A 15,758-nucleotide genomic window follows, 5' to 3' on the forward strand; every position below is an offset into this window, starting at 1 on the left:
TATTTTCTGTTTGGGATGACTTTTTTCTTTTTTTTTTTTTCTTTTTTTTCTCCTTAGTGTCTACATACACTTTTCTACTTTTAAAAGAAACCACAGCCCCTCCTATTTTTTTTTCTCTTCCCTCATACCCCTATCAATGCTTATTTTCAGGGAAAGAAAAAGGAAAGTAGAAGTGCACAGTGTAGGGAGCTCTTGACGTGCTTTGCAACACAATAAGAAAGAAATTGAACTCAAACGACTTTGGCAGTTTGTTGCCAATGTTTTCAGCTAATTCTCCAAGGCTTTTTCCCTGGACACCAGCAGAACTTCCCACCTTTTTTAGGTTTACCCGGTTGCGAGTGGCCCACGTCACGTGTGTGTGCTTCAGCTTGACAGGTCACAGAAAGTATAGACTAGCCTTTCACCTCCAGCTGCCCCTCCACTCGACTTCCTCTAAGCAATATTGGCTTCTGCAGCTAAAAACTGCTTTTCACATATAATGAAATTCACAAGTGCATTGGAGGAAATGTGATTTTTTTTTTTTCTTTTTTTTTTCTGCCCCCACAATTTCAATAGAAGTTTATTCCTTTAAAAGGCAAATTGCAGAAGGGAATAACTTTGAAAGCAAACTGGAAATATAAAGACAGGAAATGAGTCTGTGACTGTATAACTGAGTTCATAAATGGGTCCTTTTTTGGTATGAAACTGGGCTTTTAAAGTAGAAAAATCACCTACTTAACAAAACCATTCTCTGTTTCAGCACTGCAGGAGCATGAAATAAATCCATGTTTCTTTCTAATATATCATTCAGTCTATCAAACCATTTCCAAATGACCTGAGTTCTAGCAGTGCAGCAGAAGGTTCCATACCTCTGCTGGGATGGTGAGTTTTTTTAATATAATCCTTTGAATTTCCTTGTTCATTCAGGTTTACAAAGATGCCTATAAATCCTCCCTTAATCTGAAGGTGAGACAAGCGTATTCTTTCTCAAATTACGAGCTACAGACACCCTAACTTCCCTCAGGAACCCCTCTCAGTTCCTCTGTAGTGAGGATTTCTGCATTTTTAATGCATTCAGTTGTAGTCTCCTGTATAAGTCTCAGAATGTCTGTATGTGCTCGTTCTACATGAACAGTTATTCAGAGTGAACAGGATTGTCCCCAGTCACTGAGTTACATTGGTTTTGTGTCAAATGGCATTGATGGAACACCTAAATCACTTTATTAGCATGGCATTAATAAAAATAACACCACAAACTCGGTTAAACTGTTTAGGGCAGCATACAACCACCATAAACTCTTACAATTGTTCTCTAGCTTGACTCCATCTTGCAGGTAAAAAATGCAAGTAATCTTGCTCTTTGTTTCCCGCTCCCTGCCCCAAATCAGTAGGTAAAAAGCACATACGCACAAGGCATCCACTTTGTAAAACAGTTCTGTAGGTTTTATACGTAATTGACTAAAAATAGCATTTCATTCAAGATTTCTTAATTTTTCTACTTGTTAAGAATTGTTTTCTTTTTCTAAACTTTAAGATGAGACACTCCCAAGTATCTTTCCTCAATCCACTGTTCCATCACAATTTCTTGCCACTTCGTGAAAAGCAGCAACTTTTCTTCCAATATTGCAAATGTTGTTTATGCTAAATGTAAAAATATCCGGGCAGTTTAGCAGATTTGGGTTACCTCAAATTGTGTGGTGCATCAGAAGGTGAAAGTGCTATATAGCAAGTCCATCTTGTAGGCAAATGGGGAATAAAGGCCAAAATTATTTTTCCCGTTTAAGATTAGGTGTGGTTTGTGGATATCCAAAGGCTGTTGAAAAAGAGGTGGTAGTGAAAGAGCTGGAGATGATCCTGATGTCCTACTCAGTTCATGTGGCTAAGGCTGGCAGCTACGGTGGGTGACAAGGATATCTATAGATTCAGATATTCTGCTTTCAGTAGAACCAGGCTTAACCTTGGAGCTTTGGAAAAATTCTTTCATTTTCTTTTTTCCCTCCTTAGAAAGCACCCTTGTGCCTCTAAAATGTACTTTATTGGTATAGCCTAAAAATATCATGATATTACCTTAAGGTATATGAACTCTAGGGATCACACATAAGATGACTGACAAAATGATTCAGTTGATAGGACAAGCATCCTGTATCTCATACCAGTCTTATTTAATCTTTAATCAGTTTTGTATTTGTTTTTTAATTTTGTTTTGTGGGATTTTTTTAATCTTCTAGGAGCTATGAAACAGGGAATGATAACTAGATTTTCACTCTAGGCAGAGTAACAAAATGCACTGTGATCTTAAATCATGATTAGTTACTAAGAAAGAAGCTATAGAAAAAATATTGTGTGGGAGAGAAAGTGGAGGAGGGTGTTAATGACAGTTTTTCTTTGTATTTTCTGCAATAATAAAGGTGGCACTGCTGAGTCATTCTACTATGTATCTGAAAATGGCAGATCAAAAAAGCATGACTTGTATTTGATTTGGCATTTAATTATGGTCAGCAAAACCTGTCAAGCTATCATATTGCTTCCTCCTTTTAACTTTATTTTTAAGGGCGATTTTGTCTGTCTGTCATGTTAGAATGTGGGTTTTTTCCTCTCTTTTAATAGGTTGTGTAGGAATGGTATTTTCATTATTCCTGTGGATGGGATCTCAGAAACATAATTGTCTTCATTGACAGATGAATTATATTTTTTTTAAAGGAAGAAAGAATGGACTGGATAACATCTTAAACTTATTTAAATATAATTCTTCTTTATGTTGTTTTAAAGAAAAAGTGTCGTCTTGAATAAAATAGAATAGACTGAAAACATCTTAAACTTATTTAAATATGATATTCTTTACTGTGTCTTATGGAGAGAGTTTCTTTTTAAAAATCTGAGCCAAATTCCACCATGTTACAGTCATACAGTTTATACCATTTTAAATGTTAGTGTATTGAATACAAAATATAGCCTTATACAAAATATTTTTCATTCAAAATTAAGACACACTACCTACCTCATAATTTCCCCAGGGCTACTGAAATTAGTACTATTTAAAATTAATTAATCACTCTTCATTCAGTCTTTGATTAAGTCTTTGATCCAGATTTTCTAAGACATAAAAATCTGGAGTGGTTTGCAAAACTCAACAACTCAAATCTGTTTGAAATAATTTCTTTCCGTAAGACATTTGATCATATTTATTTTTTTTTCCAATAAGTTCTTGGGCTTAATTAAACATAAGAATTTTGGGGAGGTTTTTTTCTGGACAGTTTTCTCTAAAGTGTATGAAAGATATCAACCTAACTTCTAGCCAGATGAACAAGCATATATGGTAAGTGTTGGATGCTGGAGTAATTTGTAAGCAGCACTACTTTCTAAATGACTGGTTTTGTTTTCCCCTTGAAAGAGGATAACTCAAAGCCAGCATACTGTCTTCCCACAAGGTATTTTTATCATATGTCTAAAGGTATTGAAAAGCATTCATGTACAGAATATCACTAGAAATATTTTCCAAGTCGAACAGGGATAGATACACATCTGACTACTTTTCATGCAAATACATCCAACTTCTGCATCATACACATCTGACTACCTTTCATGCAAATACATCCAACTTCTGCATCACACCAAAACTCTCCCCCTGCTCCTCTGCCCTTCACTACACTTAATGCTGTCGCAGAGACATCTGTCCCTAAGTCTGGGAGGTGGCCTAAGGCACCAGAATTTTGGCTTCTAAATACATACCAGACAAGTTCAGATATAGCTCTGCTGCTCAGACTACAGCCAGCGTCTTAGACAAGTTATTTCTTGATTTTTTTCTGCTGGGTTATACTGCAGCAAGTTTCAGAGCACAGTTATCTAAATAGTGCATCAAGGATAATTGTAAGTTAATTGATTTACAGCTCTTTTAATTTGGCCAAACTCATTGTCTTCCCATTTCTTATATACACCAGAGAAGTGTGTTTAGCTACTATTTTATTAACTGGTTTAACCCATGAAACAGAACAAAGGGGTAGTGGTGGTAATACCCTTCTTAAATCTGCCTAGGATGTGGAAGGAAGATTCAAGTTCACCATGCTTTTCTGCTATCTGATATTGCCCATGGTTTTTAAATTAGGACCCCTACTGATCAGGAGAGGGGCAGAGTACCTTCTGGTGATGCATGTACTCAAGGTCTTTTGGTTTAAGCTCTTCAATTTTCTTTGAAAATCTTCGATGTTCTATGAAGAAATTGAACTCAAGGTGTAGGGGCTAAACAGAGTAATCCAGCCACCAAGCTGTACTCCTTGTCTCTGGTTCAATGGTCATACAAAGCATACAGAAGGTACAAGAATCTCCCGAAATTTTTACTTTAAAGTTAGTAACATTTTTTAGCACTCACATCCAAGGGAGAGTTCTGAGTTGAAAATATCAAAGGGTAAGAAAGAGTTTCCCTTGCTCTTACATCTCTGAGAGGTAGGCCTAATCCTCCACTTAAGCAGCTTAGGTGGATCTCTTCTCCATTTGCCTGTATTTATGAACTGGTTTTAGTACTTTTAAAACTCTATGTGTTCTTTATGGAGCCCGGACACCACAGGCAGAGTATCCAAAGGTGTATTTGATTCCCAATTCCCATTATTGTGTATGATGGTTAGACCTCTACTACCTAGAAGTAAAAATAATCTTTATAACATTTTTTTATTTGTTTATGCCCAGACATTTAAAAAAGTTCTCTGAGGCACCAGAGAAATGTTTTGGTTAGTCCCATGGCTTTAAGTATTATTAAAAACTCACTTCCTGTCACTGAAGCATCATCTTCCTGGCAGGGCTATGCTCCTGACTTCTAATTTGATTAACATAACTCCCCAGGCTAGCCAGAGTTCAAACCTGGATCCCTCACTTAAGCCTTCTTCAAGAATATTATACCACACCTATTTGCCAGCTGTTTCCTTCTGACCTTCCTGTTGCTGAAGCCTTGATCCACCCTTGAGAGAGCTTGCAGATCATCTTGCGCATCTCCCTGGACATGCATTATCTCCTACGCTCCAGGCTTTTTTCCTTCCCATAACCATCCTGGTTTCCCCACCCAGCAATGTTATGAACTCTCAGGCTTCAGGGCACGTTCTCTTTCAATGTGTCATTTAATTGGATGCTAGGTAGATATTTTAGCATCAATGTTAATATTGAACAGTATTTCTGTGATAACATTTTAAATTTTTGTTGTTTTCCTTGAAGTAAACATCATCATTATGCTTAACCTTGCTAAGGAAAAAAAAAAAAATTAATATATTCTGGGTTTTGGTTACAATATTAAGTGCTGAATGAGTCCAGGAAGAAATCATCATTATGCTTAACCTTACTAAGGAAAAAAAAAAATTATTAATGTATTCTGGGTTTTGGTTGCAATATTAAGTGCTGAATGAGTCCAGGAAGAAAATATCTATGTAGAGAGGGAAAATGAAGATGGAGAAATCAAAGAGCCTATTCTATAATTATACTTTAATGATGGAACAAAGGAGTATGACCAGCATGTCTTGAACTATAGTGGTTTTTTAATTGGCTGCACATACAATTTTCAGAGCATTTTATAAGAGAATCAAGTTACAGTGGCCCTGGACATTTCATGAACTACTTTTCAGGGCTGGGTGGGAAGTCCAAAGGTTAATAGTGAGTTATGGTTATTACTGAAATACTTAAGTTGTGAAAAACACCTATATTCAGTCTAAGACCTTTGTTAGGTACCAGAAAAAACACCCTAAACATCTCTTTGCCCTAAAATAAAAAAAAATAAAAATCAGTTCTTGTGAAGAAAATAATTATCTCAAGAAATAGAAATGAGGGAATATAGCCTGGGAATATCCTCGTAATTAGTTCAGGCAGGAATCGAATGTTTCAGATTAGGTAACTGTTCCTGCTGAGGTCCCTTGCACCAAAATGTCTGTTAAGCAGATGAAGAAAAGTTACTGGAAGTCAGTTTTCTGGAACACTTTTTTAACATTTATTCAACCTAATTGGTTACCTCAGAGTGCAATAACAAGAAATTGAGAAGAGTGTTCAGAAGCTGCAGTCTAGGTCCCCTGTTACCTCTTTTGAGTTGTCTCATAAAGAGGATGGAACTACAGACATGAGTCAGTTCGGGATTTTGCCCAGTGGAATATACTAATTTTCCCAAGAGAGAAAGGGAATTTTCTCTAGTTTGCTGGTCCTTCTGGTTACTTTCCTACACTTTAAATCTGTCATCTGCTTACAGTTTTGCATGAGTTTATGTGCATCTAGCTGAATCTTAAAGAATTGCAGATGTATGTGTATTTCTGAGAAAGGAATGCCTGTCATTCCTCTTTGAGTTAAATGGTCTTTCAAACATCCTTCAAATACATATTTTTCTTCATGGAGAAGCTTCCTGTGCATGAGAGTATTTCTTCATTCAAGCTAGGTCGTGATTGTAGCATTGGTAATACTTAGTTAAATAGCCTTAGAAATTGTAACTAAGAAAAGTTCTGTGCATATGGTATCTTGGATACCCACTACCTGGAAAAGAAAGCAGGTCTTTTTGATCTGATTTCTTAATAAACATTGTTACCTGAATGCATGCTCTGGTGGCAAAGTTCTATTAGTTTGGATTTCTACTGTTAAACATTAGAAAAATTCATAATTGTGCTTTCATTGTTCATGGTTGTTCTGGGAATTTTTTTTCTGAGCTTCTATCATGGCTGATTCTTAGTAATAACAACAAAAAGATGCAAAGGAGAGGGGCAAAATGAAATAATGAAACAGTCCTGAGAAATAAAAGCTAAAACTTAAGTATATCACCTGCATAGAGCTAATCACATTTTAACATGTCATAAAGACTTCTGTGAAATTTGATGGCATTATTTTTCATTTTTAAAGCTGAATGCAGTCCTTTTATGCTTTTATCTTTGGGGGCAAAAATGCCATATCCATGTCTTTAGGTATCAAGCAGTATTTAAGTCTGAATTCAGACATTATCTAAACTTTAGGTTAGTATTATTTTACTCAAATTCTTAAAGTAGATGTCAGATTAAATGGAATGAGTCTCAGCTCACCATAAAGCTTTTCAGTCGCTGAGGCAGGTGTAAAGGAAGCTGAGACTTTGGCAACAAATATGTTGTGGTTTGATGTGAGCTCCTCTGCCTTTTGGCAGGTACCTGGGGTTTTGCATATTTTGTCTTTGGTCTCTATGCTTTTTCAAACAAGGTCTCTCAAATCTGATTATGAGTAAGAAAAAAAGAAAGAGTACTGTTTCTGTGATCTCACTTTCTTCTCAACGGAAACCCCTTTGCCTTGGTCCAGCCACCTTCTTTCTATGGAATTTGATGGGATTTGCAGTTTTAAGCATCAGCGACTCAGGAATGAGCATGTGTGCCTTACCCAGGGATATGCTCACATACTCTGAAAGCTGATCGGTTTCTTTTGATACTTCCACTGCTAATGGTATGATCACTCTGCTTTCTACTTCCATCGCTTCCATTCCCCAGATAAAGGGTACAGGAATTTACTCACATTAATTTACATTCACTGAGAATTCCTCTGTGCATTATAACATGTTGACATTCCACATGATAAGCCACTTCTGGTGTACATAATAAGCATTTTGATATTGTGTCAGTGCTATAATTTGATAATGAGCAAATTAACCTTTATATTAATTTACATCTTGTATTTAAGATGAGAAATATATTCAAAATAACTAAAAATTAACATCACGTACAGAAAAAGATAAGTAATTTAAATTACATTTTGTCTTCAATAGCGAATGACCTGTTAGAGAGAACATGAAATACTTTTCTGCAAAACTGAAAGGTAAAGGACTGCTGTCAATTCTGCTACTAATAGCAGAGTAAACAATGTGAAAAAATCTGATGCACTTCATCTTAATTCTGAAAAGAACTTTTCTGCAATATGTATCCTGTGAGTCAATGCCTTTTGAATCAGTTGGTTGAGCTGCTGAGTATAAGCTGTTAGAGGAGTTTCTTTGTTTGCCAACACATCAACAGAATGTTGTTTAAGTTGACAGAAAAATTGTGACTTGATGGGGGGAAAAAAATTACTTAAGTAAATTACTAGTAAAAGCAACAACTTTCTGACAAACCTTGAGTCAGTTCTTCCATGTACTTTTTCCATCACTCTGGAGCATCCCACGGTGTCAGATGGCAGATTTTATAGCGCAACCGATCACAATTTGAGCTGTTCAGCAAAGTGTCAGTGAAACAAAAGCACCAGCAGATCTTTGCACAAAAAAATGTAACCAGACTTCCCGAAACAAAGGCAGCCCTTGATTTTTTTATTTTTTCTTTTCTTTCAGTAAATCCCAGTAAGGCACTGGGTGAGAATGTGTGCTGCATATCCTTTGAGCACACCGCTGGCAGCTGGGAGTAGGGCGGCTGTAAGTCTTTGTTAACGTTGACTCTGCTCTGCTCTGGGACCGGCACCATCAGCCCCAACATGATTTAGAAAGTCTTGAAAGGCTGGGGTTAGGGAGGCCTGTCTCTAGTTACATCCACACGGCCTTATAGTAGTCGGTCTCTGTTTCCTTATGGGCAGGATCATGACCCAGGGCTTCTGCGGTGCTGGCAGATAGTCCTCATACACACATCAGTGGCCCAGCACCATCCTAAGGTAGCCAGGGGATTCTTGAAAACCAACTGAGGAGTGCGTCTGCCCCTGGGAGAATATTGCTGGTTTATGCTTTATCTTATTTTATACCTGGGGTGGGGAATGGATGAGAATCTGATCGTTTTTTAGGGTTTTACATTTTATGTTAGTACCCAAGCAACACATGTGCCAAAGAAAAAAGCAGAGAGTCATTCTGACAGGTTCTTAATTTTCTGTTGGGCATCGTTATATTATTTTGACTTATCTGAAGTAAGGGAACTAAGCTTGAATATGAAATTATGCTAGAGATGCGTTTGCAAGCTGCTGTCTTATTATTTAATAATATTCAACTAATTATATTCTCTCCCTAATCCACTTTCTGTCACTCAGTAGAATTGTGAGGGGGGGAAAAAAATAGCATTTCAAAAACTGAGTAGATAGAAAGTGTCATACCTCAGCTGTTGTTGTTTTTGGTAACTAATACTAATGGGGTAATGTATCATACCAAAGCAACTCATTTTGAATTTAGACTGTTTTGGAAAACATGATTTAAAGACTTTCACATAAACCAACTGATTGATGTGGGCAACGAACTGTGTGAATCAGTGAATTGCTGCATAGATTCTGGCATTGTCAGTTATTCGTGTTCAAAACTATGACCAGAAAAACAAGTAATGGATACCAGCATAGGCCTTAATTCTCAGAAAGAGGTAGTTGTGTACTGAATTAATATTTGGGGACCTGATCTAGAGAAGTGACTGGTTGGTATTTGCCAAATTCGTCTGTTCTTATAACAGCCAGCCTGTATCACTCGCGCCATGAGCTCCAGGGCAGACTCTCCATTTCCTCTTTATTCCATTATAATCTTTTAAAACATGAAATAATTTTCTTACAGCAGATCCTAATCTCTTATCAATAGAAGAAATAACTGGTTTTGATTTCAGCTTCCAGAAATAAATATTATGTTATGATTTTCCTGTCAGCAAACACATTTTTAAAGGGGGAAATACTCTAAAATTAGGCGAGAGAGAAGATGAAATCAAGCGGAAATGCATTCTTCACAGGAGATAGGCTAGCTTTTTCTTTCTTTCTTTTTTTTTTCTTTTTTTCCTTAGCAGTCATTAAAATCTGTTTCTGAAATCTTAACTTTATCAACTGCAGATAGAAGGGTGGAAATATGTGTGGAGAAATTCTTTTTTGAATGAGTTCCATTTTCCCATAACTCCAGTTGGGATGCATGATAAAATTATCAATGAAACGTCCTAATTTGATCCTTAACCAAAGGGATGTTGTCCTATGAATCATCTGTGTTTGTGGGAGGCAACACTGAAGCTAACAGAGCAGGAATGGGACCCAGATGTTTTCTGGGAAGCTGGTTGCACTGTAGGCTGTGTGTATTACCTAACGTAGGCGACCATATGGAAGAAAAGGTTGGAAACATCCCATTACAAGTCATATATCACTGAGCTGACAGCAAGGATTTCAGCTTGTTTTTATTTAAATCATGAAAGCAGCTGCTCAGCTGTCCAGCTGTATTAAATTTAACCCTTTTCCTGGCAAATGAATTTTGCTTTATGAAATGGCAGCCGAACAGCTTGGTGGGGTTGCAGAACACCCTGGGTTAGAGGGTCCTGCAATAAAACTTGCCCCATCCAACAGGACAGCACTAATGATGGCTACGTCTGCCCTTGGGTGACAGTGTAGCCACTCTACACACCTGTACTTCGTGAACACCAGCAAGCCACTTGTCCTGGGAAGGCTGCAAAAGAAAGGTGTACCCACTATATAAAGAGAGTATTTGTAGATATTTTTTTTCCTTTTAATCTACTGTTCTTCAGTTGTTGCCTGCCTTTAGAATGAGCCATTACTTTTTTTTATTATTTATTTATTATGATCTTCCATTTTCTATTTTTCTTTTCTATCGTTATTCGTTCATTCTTTCCTTAATTTTCCTTCCTCTTCTCTTTTTGTGCTTTTATGTGGTGTTCGTTTCACTCCATCTCCTGCAGCCTGTCTTCTCAGCTCTTCTCTCTGCTTTTCCTTCTCCTGACTCTGTTCTTTCTCTTTTCTGCCCCATCACCCCCTCTTCCCACCCCGTTTTTTTCTCTCTGTCACTCGTATTTCCGCTCCTCTGGGGGATTGTCCCTTCCCTGCTTTTCTATCCCTTTGTACACCCTGTTTACTCTTTACTGTGTCTTTTAAAAAAAATTTCCTCTTTAGATAGATTTGATATTTATATAAAAAGCACTTAGTTTGCAGAAAGGCTGTTCCCATCAGTAGGAAACAATCTCTGGCCTCCAAATCAATCCTTCATCACATGTGTCTCAAGCAGCTTATTGATTTGTTATTTTTTTAGCACTCTTTTGCTCAAGAAAGAGACTTTAGCTGAAGCCCAACAGTTACAGTTAAGTAACAGCTACACTGTAAGTACAGACTTTAATTTCCTGTGTAGAAATCTGTAGAAGAAATATAAGGAGTATCCAGCATAATACTAAACCAGATTAGTAGGTTTGGCACGCTAAAGCGTGCTAAAGTAAGTTTGTCTCTTACTGTTTTGGAGGCTGTACTCTTTATTCTGTACTACATCTACCCTTCTCACCTCCGTGTCGGAGTCTTTTAGCTTTCTATTGGAGCATTGAGGAGCATTTTATATTGTAGTCATAGTCCTTTAAGAATACAGAATATTTTAGAAGGATTCGTTCCACATCCGTCAATAGGAGGCTTTGGCATAATGAAATGGTATGCTTATGCTAGCATTTGTATTTGATACAAATATCTACATCCAGCTTAATTCTCTCTTCCTTAAACACGGTGGAGCACAAAGAGCTGAGGAGCAACCACATCCAGTGCTTTCCCTTAGTTACTGCAAGAGAACTCCTGGTGTAGACACAGCCTATAAACATCCAATCCAGACACTCAGAAGTGGCTGCAGTAACAGCATCAACCCCTAGGTAGTTTTGGAAAAGAGGTAGGATTGAGAACTGAGATCTTGCCCTGTGGTTAAAAGCAGCAGCAGGTGTTTGCTTCGATTCTCTGTTGCTCAACCTGGTAGCATGTTCTTCCTCAGTTGTTTCTAGGTTTTTATGTAAATCTAAGGCCAGTAGTTTCACAAAGCTACTGTTTGTTCCATATTCAATCAGTAGGGGGGTTTGTTTTGTCTTTTAAAAAAATGGACCAAGTTTGTGGCTGATTTGCTTTTTTTTTTTCTTCTAGTATTTGCCATACTGTTAAGTAGTCCAGCTGGACTGGAAAACCATAATTTCTCCTTTTTGCCATTCGTTAGCTTTCAAGGAGTTGTGTTCTTTTTTCCCCAGCGTCTCATAATTGGTAGCTAACTAACTGTGAGCTAGCGTCAGACTGTTGTGACTTAGACAACTAATGCAATTATTAGCATGTAAACTAATGTCACAATTAGTAGTCCAACAAATACATGAGAAAAGACAGTCTGGAGGAGAGGGGAATCAGGAGAAGTACATCCCTTATGCACACATATATGTGGTTAGGTGGGTAGATATCTTGCAGGCTATCTTCAGGTCACGGTGGGGCTCCTCTTGCAGCAAAAGAGGCTGCTTTAACCCTTGGAGCTTTAACATAGAATCTCCCTCAAGGAATTCAACCTGACTTTGCTATGAGGTCCTCCAGGTGGCAATGCAGACAAACTAACAGGAAAGAGTGCCAGTTTAAAAATACTGAAAGGAGAACAACTAAAATTGAGATGACCAACATGGTCGTTTTTGATTGTGTTTAATTTAAAATGTTCATCATTCTTCCAAGTTCACATAGATGAGAATTGGGCACAAAATACGAGGGATAAATTTCATTTATGTAATACCATTAACATCTTTAGTTTCATAGATTGGAAGATGAGATATTTTTGATGTAAAAAAACTCCAAACACAACAAATAATTACGTTTGAAGCCATTAAAATGAGTCACCGTTTATTTTTTGTTATTGGTGCTCAACTCTTAATAGTCGTGTATATTGGTAGTCATTTATCCCTTCTGGAATGCATACAAAATGTTGCTATTATGATTTTGTTATTTTTACCAATTTTACAAAGATAAGAATATGTATATAATTATAATAAGATGAAGATGCAACTTTGGGGTGATTTTAAAATTTTAAACCACAGGAGATGAAAAACCAGCCAGCATGTTTAGTCCAGAGATCTTCAGACAATTAATTTCACTGTGCTTATATTTTGCAGAAGATTATTTCTGTATCAAAAAGGTCTGACTGGTGACAGGATGTTCCATATCCTACTTCGTAAACTGTAACTCATAAAAAAGCCAAAACCAAACTCTTAACATAACAGTAAGGGAAAGGAATTTTAGAGGGAATTCAACCTTCTCGATGAGGCTTATATCCCAGATGCACTGACTTGAAACTTTTTTCAGAAAAGAAAATCTTCTGGAGTTTTATAAAATGATATCTGATACCTTTTTTCCAGCTTGATCTGTTGTCCATTTGAACTGCAATACTAGTTTCTTATATGAAAGGAAGAAATATCTCGCTTTAAGCCCTACACAACTTTTCTAATTTGGAGGTTTGGGGTTTTTCTGATAGGATACAAGATTTAGGATTTATAGCTGAATTTTACTATGTGCATTTTATTTCCTTGAAGTGTTCTACCTGTTTATATAAATCTGTTTGTTTTGATTTCACTTTTACTTGTAGTTCCATGCCACACTGCTGTTCGATCTGTATCATACATGTTTTCTTTTCTGTCTTTTTTTCTATATGCCTTGCTATGATATTGAGTGCTGCTTCAACTAAGCATTCCACAAATAAATGTACACAATAAATCTTTTGTGATGGATTACCAGGCCACACAATTATTTACAGAAACCACACAAATTCTCTAAGGGGTAATTAATTAATTAAGTGAATTAATAAATATAAAAATTAATGATGTGGATTGCTATAATGCTATGTAATTTATATTATGTTCCTCCCAGAAAATTCCAAAGCACTCTCTAGGCTACATTAGTCACTTCAGACACTCTGGTGTAGAAAATATATTTCTGTTCTGTGGTGTGTTATTAGATTTTAGCTAGAGCATGAAGAGAAAAGCTGTCTCATTCAGCCAGGAATTTGAGGATCTGTAATCCTGTTCTATGTGTGCTTCTTAGAGTGCCACTATGGCTTCCCTCATCTTTTTGTTGTATATAGCAGTTATAGATTTTGTGATCTTATTACGGATTAAAGTTTAGCGAAGCACTAGGGGAAATATTTTTAGCTTGTGTTATGTTCTGTAAGTTTTTCTGGACAAAATATTTGTTTGTGTGGTTTCTTATCACTGTGGGAACTGAACTCAATTCAGAAAGTTCTTCCAGTCATATGTTTCTAATACCCATATCCCCTGTAACTCTTATATCAATTCCACAATATGAAACACAAATGTACATGTAATGGAATTCTAGTGTATATATATATTTGTTTATAATGTTCTCATCGCTGCAATACCTGAGCAGGGATAACAATCCAAGTTCCAAATTGGTCCATCATGTCCTCTTCACATAGAGATGACTTACAATAGCCATATTTGTCCTTTAATGCCCTGAGTAGAGAAAATGACACCCTACCTGTCAACTCCTCATTTGCACTTCCCTGTCTGTTTGGGTTTTTTTCAAAGACTCTCCTTCAACCATGAGCTAAACTTGTTGAAACCATCTGAGTTTTTGGTCCCAGTTTTCCTCCAGTCCTTCAATGGTATACCGGTATGAAGAAGTGGCATGTTCCTTTTTCCCTATTCAAAGAGAATGTATCACTTAGGACGCAGTTTAATGATACGAGTATATAAATCCTTAATGCTGTTTCCATTAGCTAAAATGCTTGGTGACCTTTTGGGCCCATAATTTATTCTGGTGTGTTATTACCATCCATGTGTTCACGGATGGAGTCCAGCGTGAGCTGTCCTGGATGGGAACTGGGTATGTGAGGGGCTGGTACATGAGAAAAACGTGCAGCTGATTTCTACTACAGCTGGGATACCAGACAGAATGACACAGGGAGTTATAACCATCAGTATGTGAGGAGCTCTGTCCTTGGGAGAGCAGCAAAAATGAAGCCAGAGTTGTGCTGCTGCTGTGAAAGGGGCAACTGTCCACTCTGCTTTGTACTTTTATTTGTCATGTGTCCCAAGAGCCTGAGTTTTTAGATTTTTTACTTTAGAAAGCTTAAGATGGGATCTCTACCAACATGCAGATGATGCTAGGATGGTGCTGATCTCTTGGCTTTATTTCTTTAACAATGAGAAGATGGCACTGACTTGCTGTAGTAAATAAGCCTCTTTGAGCCACTCTGCACGTATAAGGCAATTTCTGATTCTTTCTTCCACCATGTGTTTGACCTGTTGATGGCAGTTTGCAGTCTTTTTCTTCCTCTCTAAGGCCTTAGGAAACCTACCATTCCATGAACTAGGAGCCGTATTTGAGAGCACGCTCGTAGAGTGGTTTGCCTTCTTGCTATGGCTTGGGAAACAGGTATTCAATTCTCACTCCATATTTGTGGCCCAAGACTGTCAAGACAGTCAATAAGGGCTGTAAATGTCCATCTGATTATTTCAGCTGGAGAATCCAGGTGGTTGGATAGTGTTAAACCTGTTACCAGTATAAAAAGTTACCAGTTATTATTACCAGTAGCTATAAAAGCTGTTGTATTAGACGTGATGCACCAAATAGGATCAACTGGATTTGGGAAATGAGGGACAGTCCCTGCACCAATAGGCTCAACTGGATTTGGGAAATGAGGGACAGTCCTTCGGGGGCTGGCTTCCCAAAAGCTGTCAAGCACCTTGTCAGGTGTGTACAGGGCAGATGTCTGGAATACAATAGGATGCCTTCATAAAAGGTTAGACATATGTTTAACATAGATATCATAGAAAATTATAAAAGTTAATAATATGATGCAGACGCATCAAGCATTTGCAATAGGCATGATCTATAGGAAAAAGAGAATCCATAAGGAAATAGCCAAATAATTTTGATTAATAATTCTGTTGTGAGGTCATTCTGTTTCTGTAAAAATTGTATATAACAGAAGAGTTGAAATATGTTGAATAAATTATTCTTTTAAAAGTACATCTAAATATACCTTAAAGAAACTTTTTCATGGCGATAAATAATTTTCAAATGTATTTTTTTCATGCAAAAATCCAAGAAAACAAACACAAATCTGCAGTTATATCTTCTGGGATGAT

At 37.1% G+C, this 15,758-nt stretch overlaps 1 protein-coding gene across 1 annotated transcript in view; it reads left to right on the plus strand.

Moving 5' to 3' along the window:
- The window catches only part of AGMO (alkylglycerol monooxygenase), a 187,426-nt gene that overhangs the window by 154,970 nt on the left and 16,698 nt on the right, over positions 1–15,758 (plus strand). The window lies entirely within an intron of this gene.

Source organism: Calidris pugnax, unplaced genomic scaffold, assembly GCF_001431845.1.
Source record: "Calidris pugnax isolate Ruff unplaced genomic scaffold, ASM143184v1 scaffold11, whole genome shotgun sequence".
Classification (NCBI taxonomy): domain Eukaryota; kingdom Metazoa; phylum Chordata; class Aves; order Charadriiformes; family Scolopacidae; genus Calidris; species Calidris pugnax.